The following is a 16678-nucleotide window of genomic DNA, read 5'->3' on the forward strand; positions in this document are numbered from 1 at the left end:
AGTCAGAACTGGCGCCCCAAAAAACACCTGCGCGAATTTTTGTTAATATGAAGGCAGCAAAAATGGATTTTCCTGTGATGCATGTCACGTCCAAAAATCACAAACGACGACCTTGTCCGCTGTTCACGGACCCGTCGTCCTGCCGTATATTGCTAACGAGGATTCCCGCAGGGGCGCCGACGAACCCGCGTCAACGCGAGTAGTCCCGTTAATTTTATCGTTTAGTAAAAGAAAACACGTAACAAGGATTCTAAAGGTGAACCTGCGAAAGGATCATTGTCGATGTCTGCCCCGGCAGACAACAGCGAATTCGTGACCCGACGTACGAATGCCGGTCAAGCCATACGTCGAGGTTGAATGGGTGCCCCAAAAACTCCGACGCGGATTTTTGTGAATTTGTAAGTAGCAAAAATGGATTTTCTGCGATGCACGTCACGGCCAAAATCGCGAACAACGACCTTCTACGCTGTTCATGGACCCGTCGTCTAGCCGTATATTGCGAACGAGGATTCCCGCAGGGGCGCCGAAGAACCCGCGTCAACGCGAGAAGTCCAGTGAATTTTATTGTTTAGAGAAAAGAGAACACATAACAAGGATTCAATAGGTGAACCTGCGAAAGGATCATTGTCGATGTCTGCCCCGGCAGACAACAGCGAATTCGTGACCAGACGTACGAATGCCGGTCAGGCCGTCCATCGAGGCAGAATGGGCGCGCCAAAAAACTCCTGTGCGGATTTTCGTGAATAAAGCATCAAAAATGGATTTCCTGCGATGCACGTCACGGCAAAAAATCGCGAACGACGACCATATACGCTGTTCACGGACCCGTCGTCCAGCCGTATTTTGCGAAAGAGGATTCCCGCAGGGGCGCCGACGAACCCGCGTCAACGCGAGAAGTCTAGTAAATTATCGTTTAGAGAAAGAGAACACGTAACAAGGATTCTATATGTGAATTATCGTTTAGAGAAAGAGAACACGTAACAAGGATTCTATATGTGAACGTGCGAAAGGATCATTGTCGATGTCAACCCCGGCAGACAACAGCGAATTCGTGACCACACGTACGAATGCCGGTCAGGCCATATATCGAGGCAGAATTGGCGCCCCAAAAACTCCTGCGCGGATTTTTGTGAATTTGTAGGTAGCAAAAATGGATTTCCTGCGATGCACGTCACGGCCAAAATCGCGAACGACGACCTTGTACGCTGTTCACGGACCCGTCGTCCAGCCGTATATTGCGAACGAGGATTCCCGCAGTGGCGCCGACGAACCCGCGTCAACGCGAGAAGTCCAGTGAATTTTATTGTTTAGAGAAAATATAACACATCAAAATGATTCTATAGGTGAACCTATGAAAGGATTATTGTCGATGTCTGCCCCGGCAGACAACAGCGAATTCGTGAACCAACGTATAAATGCCGGTCAGGCCGTCCATCGAGGCAGAATGGGCGCCCCAAAAAACTCCAGTGTGGATATTCAAGAATATGTAGGCAGCAAAAACGGATTTCCTGCGATGCACGTCACAGCCAAAAACTGCGAACATCGACTTGTCCGCTGTTCACGGACCCGTCGTCCAGCAATATATTGCGAATGAGGATTCCTGAAGGGGCGCCGACGAACCCGCGTCAACGCGAGAAGTCCAGTAAATTTTATCGTTTAGAGAAAACAGAACACGTAACAAGGATTCTATAGGTGAACCTGCGAAAGGATCATTGTCGATGTCTGCCCCGGCAGACAACAGCGAATTCGTAACCCAATGTACGAATGCCGGTCAGGCTGTCCATCGAGGCAGAATGGGCGCCCCAAAAAACTCCTGTGCGGATTTTCGTGAATATGTAGGCAGCAAAAATGGATTTCCTGCAATGCACGTCACAACAAAAAATCGCGAACGACGTCCTTGTGCAGTTCCCGGACCCGTCGTCCACCCGCATATTGCGAACGATGATTCCCGCAGGGGCGCCGACGAACCCGCGTCAATGGGAGAAGTCCAGTGAATTTTGTTGTCTAGAGAAAGGAGAACACATAACAAGGATTCTATAGGTCAACCTGCGAATGGATCATTGTCGATGTCTGCCCCGGCAGATAACAGCGAATTTGTGACCAGACGTACAAATGCCGGTCAGGCCATCCATCGAGGCAGAATGGGCGCCCCAAAAAAATCTCCTGTGCGGATTTTCAATATATGTAGGCTGCGAAAATGGATTTCCTACGATGCACGTCACGGCCAAAAATCGCGAACGACGACCTTGTACGCTTTTCACGGACCCGTCGTCCAACCGTATTTTGCGAACGAGAATTCGCGTAGGGGCGCCGACGAACCCGAGTCAACGCGAGAAGTCTAGTAAATTTTATCGTTTAGAGATAAGAAAACACGTATAAAGGATTCTAGAGGTGAACCTCCGAAGGATCATTGTCGGTGTCTGCCCCGGTAGCAACAGCGAATTCGTGACTCGACATACGAATGCCGGTCACGCCGCCCATCGAGGCAAAATGGGCGCCCCAAAAAACTCTTGCGCGGATTTTCGTGAATATTTAGGCAGCAAAAATGGATTTCCTGCGATGCATGTCACGGCCAAAAATCACGAACGACGACCTTGTCCGGTGTTCACGGACCCGTCGTCCAGCCGTATTTTGCGAACGAGGATTCCCGCAGGGGCGCTGACGAACCCGCGTCAACGCGAGAAGTGCAGTAAATTTTCTCGTTTAGAAAAAAATAAAACACGTAACAAGGATTCTATAGGTGAACCTGCGAAAGAATCATTGTCTATGTCTGCCCCGCTAAAGAACAGCGAATTCGTGACCCGACGTACAAATGCCGGTCAGGCCGTCCATCGAGGATGAATGGGCGCCCCAAAAAATTCCTGTGCGGAATTTTGTGAATATGTAGGCAGCAAAAATGGATTTCCTGCGATCCACGTCACGGGCAAAAATCGCGAACGACAACCTTGTACGCTGTTCACGGAGCCGTCGTCCAGCCGTATATTGCGAACGAGGATTCCCGCAAGGGCGCCGACGAACCCCCGTCAACGCGAGAAGTCCAGTGAATTTTATTGTTTAAAGAAAAGAGAACACATAACAAGGATTCTATAGGTGAACCTGCGAAAGGATCATTGTCGATGTCTGCCCCGGCAGACAACAGCGAATTCGTGACCCGACGTACGAATGCCAGTCAGGCCATCCATCGAGGCAGAATGGGCGCCCAAAAAAACTTCTGTGCGGATTTTCGTGAATATGTAGGCAGCAAAAATGGATTTCCTGCAATTCACGTCACAGCCAAAAATCACGAACGACGACCTTGTGCAGTTCACGGACCCGTCGTCCACCCGCATATTGCGAACGAGGATTCCCGCAGGGGCGCTGAGGAACCCGCGTCAACGCGAGAAGTCCAGTGAATTTTATTTTTTCGAGAAAAGAGAACACATAACAAGGATTCTATAGGTGAACCTGCGAATGGATCATTGTCGATGTCTGCCCCGGCAGACAATAGCGAATTCGTGACCAGACGTACGAATGCCGGTCAGGCCGTCCATCGAGGCAGAATGGGTGCCCCAAAAAACTTCTGTGCGGTTTTTCGTGAATATGTAGGCAGCAAAAATGGATTTTCTGCGATGCACGTCACGACCAAAAATTGCGAACGACGACCTTGTACGCTGTTCACGGACCCGTCGTCCAGCCGTATTTTGCGAACGAGGATTCCCGCAGGGGCGCCGACGAACCCGCGTTAACGCGAGAAGTCCAGTGAATTTTATTGTTTAGAGAAAGGAGAACACATAACAAGGATTCTATAGGTGAACCTGCGAAAGGATCATTGTCGATGTCAGCCCCGGCAGACAACAGCGAATTCGTGACCAGACGTACGAATGCCGGTCAGGCCGTCCGTCGAGGCAGAATGGGCGCCCCAAAAAACTCCTGTGCGGATTTTAGTGAATATGTAGACTGCAAAAATGGATTTCCTGCGATGCACGTATTGGCCAAAAATCACGAACGACAAACTTGTACGCTGTTCACGGACCCGTCGTCCAGCCGTATTTTGCGAACGAGGATTCACGCAGGGGCGCCGACGAACCCGCGTTACGAGAGAAGTCTAGTAAATTTTATAGTTTAGAGATAAGAAAACACGTAACAAGGATTCTATAGGTGAACCTCCGAAAGGATCATTGTCGATGTCTGCCCCGGCAGACAACAGCGAATTCGTGAGCCGACGTACGAATGCCGGTCAGGCCGTCCATCGAGGTAGAATGGGCGCCCCAAAAACGCTTGCGCGTATTTTCGTGAATATGTAGGCAGCAAAAATGGATTTCCTGCGATGCATGTCACGGCCAAAAATCGCGAACGATGACCTTGTCCGTTGTTCACAGACCCTTCGTCCAGCCGTATTTTGCAAACGAGGATTCCCGCAGGGGCGCCGACGAACCAGCGTCAACGCGAGAAGTCCACTAAATTTTATCGTTTAGAAAAAAGAAAACACGTAACAAGGATTCTATAGGTGAACCAGCGAAAGAATCATTGTCGATGTCTGCCCCGGCAAACAACAGCGAATACGTGACCCGACGTACGAATGCCGGTCACGCCGTCCATCGAGGCAGAATGGGCACCCCAAAAATCTCCTGTGCGAATTTTCGTGAATATGTAGGAAGCAAAAATGGATTTCTACGATGCACGTCATGGCCAAGAATCGTGAACGGCGACCTTGTACGTTGTTCACGGACCCGTCGTCCAGCCGTATTTTGCGAACGAGGATTCCCGCAGGGGCGCCGACGAACCCGCGTCAACGCGAGAAGTCTAGTAAATTTTATCGTTTAGAGATAAGAAACCACGTAACAAAGGATTCTAGAGGTGAACCTGCGAAAGGATCATTGTCGATGTCTGCCTCGGCAGACAACAACGAATTCGTGACCGGACGTACGAATGCCGGTCAGGCCGTCCATCGAGGCAGAATGGGCGTCCCAAGAAACTCCTGTGCAGATTTTTGTGAATTTGTATGCAGAAAAAATGGATTTCCTGCGATGCACGTCACGTCCAAAAATCGCAAAGGACGACCTTGTCTGCTGTTCACGGACCCGTCGTCCTACCGTATATTGCGAACGAGGATTCCCGCAAGGGCGCCGACGAACTCGCGTCAACGTGAGAAGTCCAGTAAATTTTACCGTTTAGAAAAAAGAGAGCACGTAACAAGATATCTGTAGGTGAACCTGCGAAAGGATCATTGTCGATGCCTGCCCCGTCAGACAACAGCGAATTCGTGACCCGACGTACGAATGCCGGTCAGGCTGTCCATCTAAGCATAATGGGCGCCCCAAAACCTCCTATGTGGATTTTCGTGAATACGTAGGCAGCAAAAATGGATTTGCTGCGATGCATGTCCCGGCCAAAAATCGCAAACGACAACCTTGTCCGCTGTTCACGGAACCGTCGTCCAGCCGTATTTTTCGAACGAGGATTCCCGTAGGGGCGCTGACGAACCCGCGTCAACCTGAGAAGTCCAGTAAATTTTATCGTTTAGAGAAAAGAAAACACGTAACAAGGATTCTATAAGTGAACCTGCGAAAGGATCATTATCGATGTCTGCCCCGGCAGACAACAGCGAATTCGTGACCCAACGTACGAATGCCGGTCAGGCCGTCCATCGAGGCAGAATAGGTGCCCCAAAAAACTCTTGCGCTGATTTTCGTGAATTTGTATGCAGCAAAAATGGATTTCCTGCGATGCACGTCACGTCCAAAAATCGCAAAGGACGACCTTGTCCGCTGTTCACGGACCCGTCGTCCTGCCGTATCTTGCGAACGAGGATTCCCGCAGGGGCGCCGACGAACCCGCGTCAACGCGAGAAGTCCAGTAAATTTTATGATTTAAAGAAAAGAGAACACGTAACAAGGATTCTGTAGGTGAACCTACGAAAGGATCCTTGTCCATGTCTGCCCCGGCAGACAACAGCGAATTCGTGACCCGACGTACGAATGCCGGTAAAGCCGTCCATCGAGGCTGAATGGGCGCCCCAAAAAACTCCTGCATGTATTTTTGTGAATATGTAGGCAGCAAAAATGGACTTCCTGCGATGCACGTCACGGCCAAAAATTGCAAACGACGACCTTGTCCGCTATTCACGGACTCGTCGTCCAGCCGTATATTGTGAACGAGGATTCCCGTAGGGGCGCCGACGAACCCGCGTCAACGCGAGAAGTCAAGTTAATTTTATCGTTTAGAGAAAAGAGAACACGTAACAAGGATTCTTTAGGTGAACCTACGAAAGGATCCTTGTCGATGTCTGCCCCGGCAGACAACAGCGAATTCGTGACCCGACGTACGAATGCCGGTCAGGCCGTCGATAGAGGCAGAATGGGCGCCCTAAAAAACTCCTGCGCGGATATTCGTGAATATGTAGGCAGCAAAAATGGATTTCCTGCGATGCACGTCACGGCCAAAAATCGCAAACAACGACCTTGTCCGCTGTTCACGGACCCGTCGTCCAGCCGTATATTGCGAACGAGGATTCCCGCAGGGGCGCCGACGTACCCGCGTCAACGCAAGAAGTCCAGTAAATTTTATCGTTTAGAGAAAAGGGAACACATAACAAGGATTCTGTAGGTGAACCTGCGAGACGATCATTGTCGATGTCTGCCCTTGCAAACAACCGCGAATTCGTGACCCGACGTACGAATACCGATCAGGACGTCCATTGAGGCAGAATGGGCGCCCTAAAAAACTCCTGCATGGATTTTTGTGAATATATAGGCAGCAAAAATGGATTTCCTGCGATGCACGTCACGGCCAAAAATCGCAAACAACGACCTTGTCCGCTGTTCACGGACCCGTCGTCCAGCCGTATATTGCGGACGAGGATTCCCGCAGGGGCGCCGACGTACCCGCGTCAACGCGAGAAGTCCAGTAAATTTTATCGTTTAGAGAAAAGAGAACACATAACAAGGATTCTGTAGGTGAACCTACGAAAGGATCCTTGTCGATGTCTGCCCCGGCAGACAACAGCGAATTCGTGACCCGACGTGCGAATGCCGGTCAGGCCGTCGATCGATGCAGAATGGGCGCCCTAAAAAACTCCTGCGCGGATTATTGTGAATTTGTAGGTAGCAAAAATGGATTTCCTGCGATGCACGTCACGACCAAATTTGCGAACGACGACCTTGTCCACTGTTCACGGAGCCGTCGTCCAGCTGTATATTGCGAACGATGATTCCTGCAGGGGCACCGACGAACCCGTGTCAACGCGAGTAGTCCCGTTAATTTTATTGTTTAGCAAAAGAAAACACGTGACAAGGATTCTAGAGGTGAACCTGCGAAAGGATCTTTGTCGATGTCTGCTCCGGCAGACAACAGCGAATTCGTGACCCGACGTACGAATGCCGGTCAAGCCATACATCGAGGTCGAATAGGCGCCCCAAAAACTCCTACGCGGATTTTTTTTAATTTGTAGGTAGCAAAAATGGATTTTCTGCGATGCACGACACGGCGAAAATCGCGAACGACGACCATGTACGCTGTTCACGGACCCGTCGTCCAGCCGTATTTTGCGAACGAGGATTCCCGCAGGGGCACCGTAGAACCCGCGTCAACGCGAGAAGTCCAGTGAATTTTATTGTTTAGAGAAAAGAGAACACATAACAAGGATTCTATAGGTGAACCTGCGAAAGGATTATTGTCGATGTCTGCCCGGGCAGACAACAACGAATTCGTTACCCGACGTACGAATGCCGGTCAGGCCGTCCATCGAGGCAGAATGGGCGCCCCAAAAAACTCCTGCACGGATTTTTGTGAATTTCTAGGTAGCATAAATGGATTTCCTGCGATGCACATCACGTCCAAAATCGCGAACGACGACCATGTCCACTGTTCACGGACCCGTCGTCTAGCCGTATATTGCGAACGAGGATTCCCGCAGGGGCGCCGACGAACCCGCGTCAACGCGAGGAGTCTAGTGAATTTTATAGTTTAGAGAAAAGAGAACACATAACAAGGATTCTATAGGTGAACCTGTGAAAGGATCATTGTCGATGTCTGCCCCGGCAGACAATAGCGAATTCGTGACTAGACGTACGAATCCCGGTCAGGCTATATATCGAGGCAGAATGGGCGCCTCAAAAACTCCCGCGCGGATTTTTTTGAATTTGTAGGTAGCAAAAATGGATTTCCTGCGATGCACGTGACGTCCAAAATTGCGAACGACGACCATGTCCGCTGTTCACGGACCCGTCGTTCAGCCGTATATTGCGAACGACGATTCCCGCAGGGGCATCGATGAACCCGCTTCGATGCGAGAAGTCCAGTAAATTTTATCGTTTAGAGAAAAGAAAACACGTAACAAGGATTCTATAGGTGAACCTGTGAAAGGATCATTGTCGATGTCTGCCCCGGCAGATAACAGCGAATTCGGGACCCGACGTACGAATGACGGTCAGGGCATCCATCGAGGCAGAATGGGCGTCCCAAAAAACTCCTGCGCGGATTTTTGTGAATATGTAGGCAGCAAAAATGGATTTCCTGTGATGCACGTAACGGCCAAAAATAAAGAACTACGACCTTCTCCGCTGTTCCCGGACCCGTCGTCTAGCCGTATATTGCGGACAAGAATTCCCGCAGGGACGCCGACGAACCCGCGTCAACACGAGAAGTCCAGTAAATTTTATCATCTAGAAAAAAGAGAACACGTAACAAGGTTTCTATCGGTGGAACCTGGGAAAGGATCATTGTCGATGTCTGCCCCGGCAGACAACAGGGAATTCGTGACCCGACGTACGAATGCCGGTCAGGACGTCCATCAAGGCAGAATCGGCGCCTCAAAAAACTCCTGCGCAGATTTTTGTGAATATGTAGGCAGCAAAAATGGATTTCCTGCGATGCACGTCACGGCCAAAAATTGTGAACGACGACCATCTCCGCTGTACACGGACCCGTCGTCCAGCAGTATATTGCGAACGAGGATTCCCACAGGGGCGCCGACGAACCCGCGTTGACGCGAGAAGTCCAATAAATTTTATCGTTTAGAGAAAAGAGAACAAGTAACAAGGATTCTATTGGTGAACCTGCGAAGGGATTCAGACAAATGCGAATTCATGACCCGACGTACGAATGCCGGTCAGGCCGTCCATCGAGGCAGAATGGGGGCCCCAAACAACTCCTGCGTGGATTTTCGTGACTATGTAGGCAGCAAAAATGCATTTCCTGTGATGCACGTAACGGCCAAAAATAAAGAACTACGACCTTCTCCGCTGTTCACGGACCCGTCGTCTAGCCGTATATTGCGGACGAGAATTCCCGCAGGGACGCCGACGAACCCGCGTCAACACGAGAAGTCCAGTAAATTTTATCATCTAGAAAATAGAGAACACGTAACAAGGTTTCTTTCGGTGAACCTGGGAAAGGATCATTGTCGATGTCTGCCCCGGCAGACAACAGGGAATTCGTGACCTGACGTACGAATGTCGGTCAGGCCGTCCATCAAGGAAGAATCGGCGCCTCAAAAAACTCCTGCACAGATTTTTGTGAATATGTAGGCAGCAAAAATGGATTTCCTGCGATGCACGTCACGGCCAAAAATTGTGAACGATGACCATCTCCGCTGTTCACGGACCCGTCGTCCAGCAGTATATTGCGAACGAGGATTCCCACAGGGGCGCCGACGAACCCGCGTTGACGCGAGAAGTCCATTAAATTTTATCGTTTAGAGAAAAGAGAACATGTAACAACGATTCTATAGGTGAACATGCGAAAGGATCATTGTCGATGTCTGCCCCGGCAGACAACAGCGAATTCGTGACCCAACGTACGAATGCCGGTCAGGCTATCCAACGAGGCAGAATGGGCGCCCCAAAAAACTCCCTCACGGATTTTTGTGAATTTGTAGGTAGCAAAAATGGATTTCCTGCGATGCACATCACGTCCAAAATCGCGAACGACGACCATGTCTGCTGTTCACGGACCCGTCGTCCAGCCGTATATTGCGAACAACGATTCCCGCAGGGGCATCAATGAACCCGCGTTAACGCGAGAAGTCCAGTAAATTTTATCGTTTAGAGAAAAGAGAACACGTAACAAGGATTCTATAGGTGAACCTGGGAAAGGATCATTGTCGATGTCTGCCCCGGCAGACAACAGAGAATTCGTGACCCGACGTACGAATGACGGTCACGCCGTCCATCGAGGCAGAATGGGCGCCCCAAAAAACTCCGACGCAGATTTTCGTGAATCTGTAGGCAGCAAACATGGATTTCCTGCAATGCACGTCAGGGCCAAAAGTAGCGAACGACGACCTTGTACGCTGTTCACGTACCCGTCGTCCAGCCGTATTTTGCGAACAAGGATGCCCGCAGGGTCGCCGACGAACCCGCGTCAACGCGAGAAGTCCAGTAAATTTTTTCGTTTAGAGAAAAGAGAACACGTAACAAGGATTCTGTAGGTGAACCTGCGAAAGGATCATTGTCGATGTCAGCCCCGGCAGACAACAGTGAATTCGTGACCCAACGTACGAATGCCGGTCAAGCCGTCCATCGAGGCAGAATGGGTGCCCCAAAAAACTCCTGCGCGGATTTTTGTGAATATGTTGACAGCAAAAATGGATTTCCTGCGATGCACGTCACGGCCAAAAATCACGAACGACGACCTTGTCCGCTGTTCACGGGCCCCTCGTTCTGCCGTATATTGCGAACAAGGATTCCCGCAGGGGCGCCAACGAATCCGCGTCAACGCGAGAAGTCCAGTAAATTTTATTGTTTACAGAATAGAGAACACGTAACAAGGATTCTATAGGTGAACCTGCGAAAGGATCATTGTCGATGTTTGCCCCGACAGACAACAGCGAATTCGTGACCCGACGTACGAATGCCGGTCAGGCCGTCCCTCGAGACATAATGGGGGCCCCAAAAAACTCCTGCGCGGATTTTTGTGAATATGTTGACAGCAAAAATGGATTTCCTGCGATGCACATTACGGCCAAAAATTGCGAACTACGGCCTTGTCCGCTGTTCACGGGCACCTCGTCCTGCCGTATATTGCGAACGAGGATTCCCGCAAGAGCGCCGACGAATCCGCATGAACGCGAGAAGTCCAGTAAATTTTATCGTTTAGAGAAAAGAGAACACGTAACAAGGATTCTATAGGTGAACCTGCGAAAGGATCATTGTCGATGTCTGCCCCGGTAAACAACAGCGAATTCGTGACCCGACGTACGAATGCCAGTCAGGCCGTCGATCGAGGCAGAATGGGCACCCCAAAAAACTCCTGCGCTGATTTTCGCGAATATGTAGGTAGCAAAAATGGATTACCTGCGATGGACGTCACGGCCAAAAATCGCGAACGACGACCATCTCCGCTGTACACGGACCCGTCGTCCAGCCGTATATTGCGAACGAGGATTCCCGCAGGGGCACCGACGAACCCGCGTCAATGCGAGAAGTCTAGTAAATTTTATCGTTTAGAGAAAAAAGAACACGCAACAAGGATTCTATAGGTGAACCTGCGAAAGGATCATTGTCGATGTCTGCCCCGGTAGACAACAGCGAATTTGTGGCCCGACGTACCAATACCGGTCAGGCCGTCCATCGAAGCAGAATGGGCGCCCCTAAAAACTCTTACGCGGATTTTCATGAATATGTAGGCAGCAAAAATGAATTTCCTGCGATGCACGTGACGGCCAAAAATCGCGAACGACGACCATTTCCGCTGTTCACGGACCCGTCGTCCAGCCGTATATTGCGAACGAGGATTCCCGCAGGGGCGCCGATGAACCTGCGTCGACGCTAGAATTCCAGTAAATTTTATCGTTTAGAGAATGGGCGCCCCGAAAAAACTCCTGCGTGGATTTTCGTTAATATGTAGGCAGCAAAAATGGATTTCCTGTGATGCACGTCAGGGCCAAAAATTGCGAACGACGACCTTGTACGCTGTTTACGGACCCGTCGTCCAGCCGTATTTTGCGAACGAGGATTCCCGCAGGGGCGCCGACGAACCCGCGTCGACGTGAGAAGTCCAGTAAAATTTATCGTTTAGAGAAAAAAGAACACGTAACGAGGACTCTATAGGTGAACCTGCGAATGGATCGTTGTAGATGTCTGCCCCGGCAGACAACAGCGAATTCGTGACCCGACGTACGAATTCCGGTCAGGCCGTCCATCAAGGCAGAATGGGTGCCCCAAAAAACTCCTGCGCGGATTTTCGTGAATATGTAGGCAGCAAAAATGGATTTCCTGCAATCCACATCGCGGCCAAAAATCGCAAACAACGACCTTCTCCACTATTCACGGACCCGTCGTCCAGCCGTATATTGCAAAAGAGGATTCCCCTAGGGGCGCCGACGAACCCACGTCAACGCGAGAAGTCCAGTAAATTTTATCATTTAGAGAAAAGAGAACACATAACAAGGATTCAATAGGTGGACCTGCGAAAGGATCATTGTCGATGTCTGCCCCAGCAGACAACAGTGAATTCGTGACCCGACGTTCGAATGCCGGTCAGGCCATCCATTGAGGTAGAATTGGCGCCCCTAAAATCTCTTACGTGGATTTTCGTGAATAAGCAGACAGCAAAAATGGATTTCCTGCGATGCACATCACGGCAAAAAATCGCAAACACCGACCTTCTCCGCTGTTCACGGACCCGTCGTCCAGCCGTATATTGCGAACGAGGATTCCCGTAGGGGCGCCGACTAAACCGCGTCAACGCGAGAAGTCCAGTAAATTTTATCGTTTAGGGAGAAGAGAACACGCAACAAGGATTCAATAGGTGGACCTGTGAAAGGATCATTGTTGATGTCTGCCCTAGCAAGCAACAGCGAATTCGTGACCTGACGTATGAATGCCGGTCAGGCCGTCCATCGAGGCAGAATGAGCGCCCCAAAAAACTCCTCCGTGGATTTTCGTTAATATGTAGGCAGCAAAAATGGATTTCCTGTGATGCACGTCAGGGCCAAAAATTGCTAACGACCACCTTGTACGCTGTTCACGGACCGGTCGTCCAGCCGTATTTTGCGAACGAGGATTCCTGCAGGGGCGCCGACGAACCCGCGTCAACGCGAGAACTCTAGTAAATTTTAGCGTTTAGAGAAAAGAGAACACGTAACAAGGATTCTATATGTGAACCTGCGAAAGGATCAAATTCGATCTCTTTCCCGGCGGACAACAGCGAATTCGTGACCCGAGGTTCGAATGCCGGTCACGCCGTCCATTGAGGCAGAATCGGCGCCCCAAAAAACTCCTGCGCGGACTTTCATGAATAAGTAGGCAGCAAAAATGGATTTCCTGCGATGCACGTCACGGCCAAAAATCGCGCACGACGACCTTCTTCGTTGTTCTCGTCCAGCCGTATATTGCGAACGAGGATTCCCGCAGAGGCGCCGACGAACCCGCATCAACGCGAGAAGTCCAGTAAATTTTATCATTTAGAGAAAAAAGAACACGTAACAAGGATTCTATAGGTGAACCTGCTAAAGGATCATTGTCGATGTCTGCCCCGGCAGACTACATCGAGTTCGTCGCCCGACGTACGAATGCCGGTCAGGCCGTCCATCGAGGCAATATGGGCGCCCCAAAAAACTCCTACGCCGATTTTCATGAATATGTAGGCAGCAAAAATGGATTTCCTGCGATCCACGTCACGGCCAAAAGTCACGAACGACGACCTTCTCCGCTGTTCACGGACCCGTCGTCCAGCCGAATATTGCGAACAAGGATTCCCGTAGGGGCACGGATGAACCCGCGTCGACGCGAGAAGTCCAGTAAATTTTATCATTTAGAGAAAAGAAAACAAGTAACAAGGATTCTATCGGTGGACCTGCGAAAGGATCATTGTGGATGTCTGCCCTGGCAAACAACAGCGAATTCGTGACCCGACGTACGAATGCCGGTCAGGACATCCATCAAGGCAATATGGGCGCCCCAAAAAACTCTTGCGGGGATTTTCGTGAATATGTAGGCAGCAAAAATGGGTTTCCTGCGATCCACGTCACGGCCAAAAGTCGCGAACGACGACCTTCTCCGCTGTTCACGGACCCGTCGTCCAGCCGCATATTGCGAACGAGGATTCCCGCGGGGCACGGACGAACCCGCGTCGACGCGAGAAGTCCAGTAAATTTTATCGTTTAGAGAAAAGAAAACACGTAACAAGAATTCTATAGGTGGACCTGCGAAAGGATCATTGTGGATGTCTGCCCTGGCAAACAACAGCGAATACGAATGCCGGTCAGGACATCAATCGGGGCAGAATGGGCACCCCAAAAAACTCCTGCGTGGATTTTCGTTAATATGTAGGCAGCAAAAATGGATTTCCTGTGATGCACGTCAGGGCCAAAAATTGCGAACGACGACCTTGTACGCTGTTCACGGACCCGTCGTCCAGCCGTATTTTGCGAACGAGGATTCCCGCAGGGGCGCCGACGAACCCGCGTCAACGCGAGAAGTCCAGTAAATTTTAGCGTTTAGAGAAAAGAGAAGAGGTAACAAGGATTCTATGGGTGAACCTGCGAAAGGATCAAATTCGATCTCTGTCCCGGCGGACAACAGCGAATTCGTGACCCGTGGTTCGAATGCCGGTCACGCCGTCCATTGAGGCAGAATCGGCGCCCCAAAAAACTCCTGCGCGGACTTTCATGAATAAGTAGGCAGCAAAAATGGATTTCCTACGATGCACGTCACGGCCAAAAATCGCGCACGACGACCTTCTTCGCTGTTCTCGTCCAGCCGTATGTTGCGAACGAGGATTCCCGCAGAGGAGCCGACGAACCCGCATCAACGCGAGAAGTCCAGTAAATTTTATCATTTAGAGAAAAAAGAACACGTAACAAGGATTCTATAGGTGAACCTGCTAAAGGATCATTGTCGATGTCTGCCCCGGCAGACAACATCGAATTCGTGGCCCGACGTACGAATGCCGGTCAGGCCGTCCATCGAGGCAATATGGGCGCCCCAAAAAACTTCTGCGCGGATTTTCGTGAATATGTAGGCAGCAGAAATGGATTTCCTGCGATCCACGTCACGGCCAAAAATCGCAAACAATAACCTTCTCCGATGTTCACGGACCCGTCGTCCAGCAGTATATTGCGAACGAGGATTCCCGTAGGGGCGCCAACGAACCCGCGTCAACGCGAGAAGTCCAGTAAAGTTTATCTTTTAGAGAAAAGGGAACACGTAACAAGGATTCTATTGGTGAACCTGCGAAAGGATCATTGTCGATGTCTGCCCCGACAGACAACAGCAAATTCGTGACCCGACGTACGAATGCCGGTCAGGCCGTCCATCGAGGCAATATGGGCGCCCCAAAAAACTCCTGCGCAGATTTTCGTGAATATGTAGGCAGCAAAAATGGATTCCCTGCGATCCACGTCACGGCCAAAAATCACAAACAACAACCTTCTCCGATGATCACGGACCCGGCGTCTAGCAGTATATTGCGAACGAGGATTCCCGTAGGGGCGCCGACGAACCCGCGTCAACGCGAGAAGTCAAGTAAATTTTATCTTTTAGAGAAAAGAGAACACGTAACAAGGATTCTATAGGTGAACCTGCGAAAGTATCATTGTCGATGTCTGTCCCGGCAGACAACAGCGAATTCGTGACCCGACGTTCGAATGCCGGTAACGTTGTCAATCGAGGCAATATGGGCGCCCCAAAAAACTCCTGCGTGGATTTCCGTGAATATGTAGGCAGCAGAAATGGATTTCCTGCGATCCGCGTCACGGTAAAAAATCGCGCACGACGACCTTCTCCGCTGTTCTCGTCCAGCCGTATATTGCGAACGAGGATTCCCGCAGGGGCGCCGACGAATCCGCATCGACGCGAGAAGTCCAGTAAATTTTATCGTTTAGAGAATATAGAACACGTAATAAGGATTCAATAGGTGGACCTGCGAAAGGATCATTGTGGATGTCTGCGCTGGCAAACAACAGCGAATTCGTGACCCGACGTACGAATTCCGGTTAGGACTTCCATCGAGGCAGAATGGGCACCCAAAAAAACTCATACGTGGATTTTGGTTAATATGTAGGCAGCAAAAATTGATTTCCTGCGATGCACGTCAGGGCCAAAAATTTCGAACGACGACCTTGTACGCTGTTGACGGACCCGTCGTCCAACCGTATTTTGCGAACGAGGATTCCCGCAGGGGCGCCGACGAACACGCGTCAACGCGAGAAGTCCAGTAAATTTTATCGTTTAGAGAAAAGAGAACACGTAACAAGGATTTTATAGGTGAACCTGCGAAAGGATCATTGTCGATGTCTGTCCCGGCAAACAACAGCGAATTCGTGACCCGACGTTCGAATGCCGGTGCCGCCATCCATTGAGGCAGAATGGGCGCCTCAAAAAACACCTGCGCGGATTTTCGTGAATATGTAGGCAGCAGAAATGGATTTCCTGCGATGCACGTCACGGCCAAAAAACACGCACGACGACCTTCTCCGTTGTTCTCGTCCAGCCGTATATTGCTAACGAGGATTCCCGCAGAGGCGCCGACGAACCCGCATCGACGCGAGAAGTCCAGTAAATTTTATCGTTTTGAGAAAAGAGAATATGTAATAGGATTCTATAGGTGACTCTGCGAAAGGATCATTGTCGATGTCTGCCCTGCCAAACAATAGCGAATTCGTGACCCGACGTACAAATGCCGGTCAGGCTGTCCATCGAGGCAGAATAGGCGCCCCAAAAAACTCCTGCGCGGATTTTCGTGAATATGTAGGCAG

This window comes from Andrographis paniculata, unplaced genomic scaffold (assembly GCF_009805555.1).
Source record: "Andrographis paniculata isolate CXL003 unplaced genomic scaffold, ASM980555v1 Contig64END, whole genome shotgun sequence".
In the NCBI taxonomy this organism is placed as follows: domain Eukaryota; kingdom Viridiplantae; phylum Streptophyta; class Magnoliopsida; order Lamiales; family Acanthaceae; genus Andrographis; species Andrographis paniculata.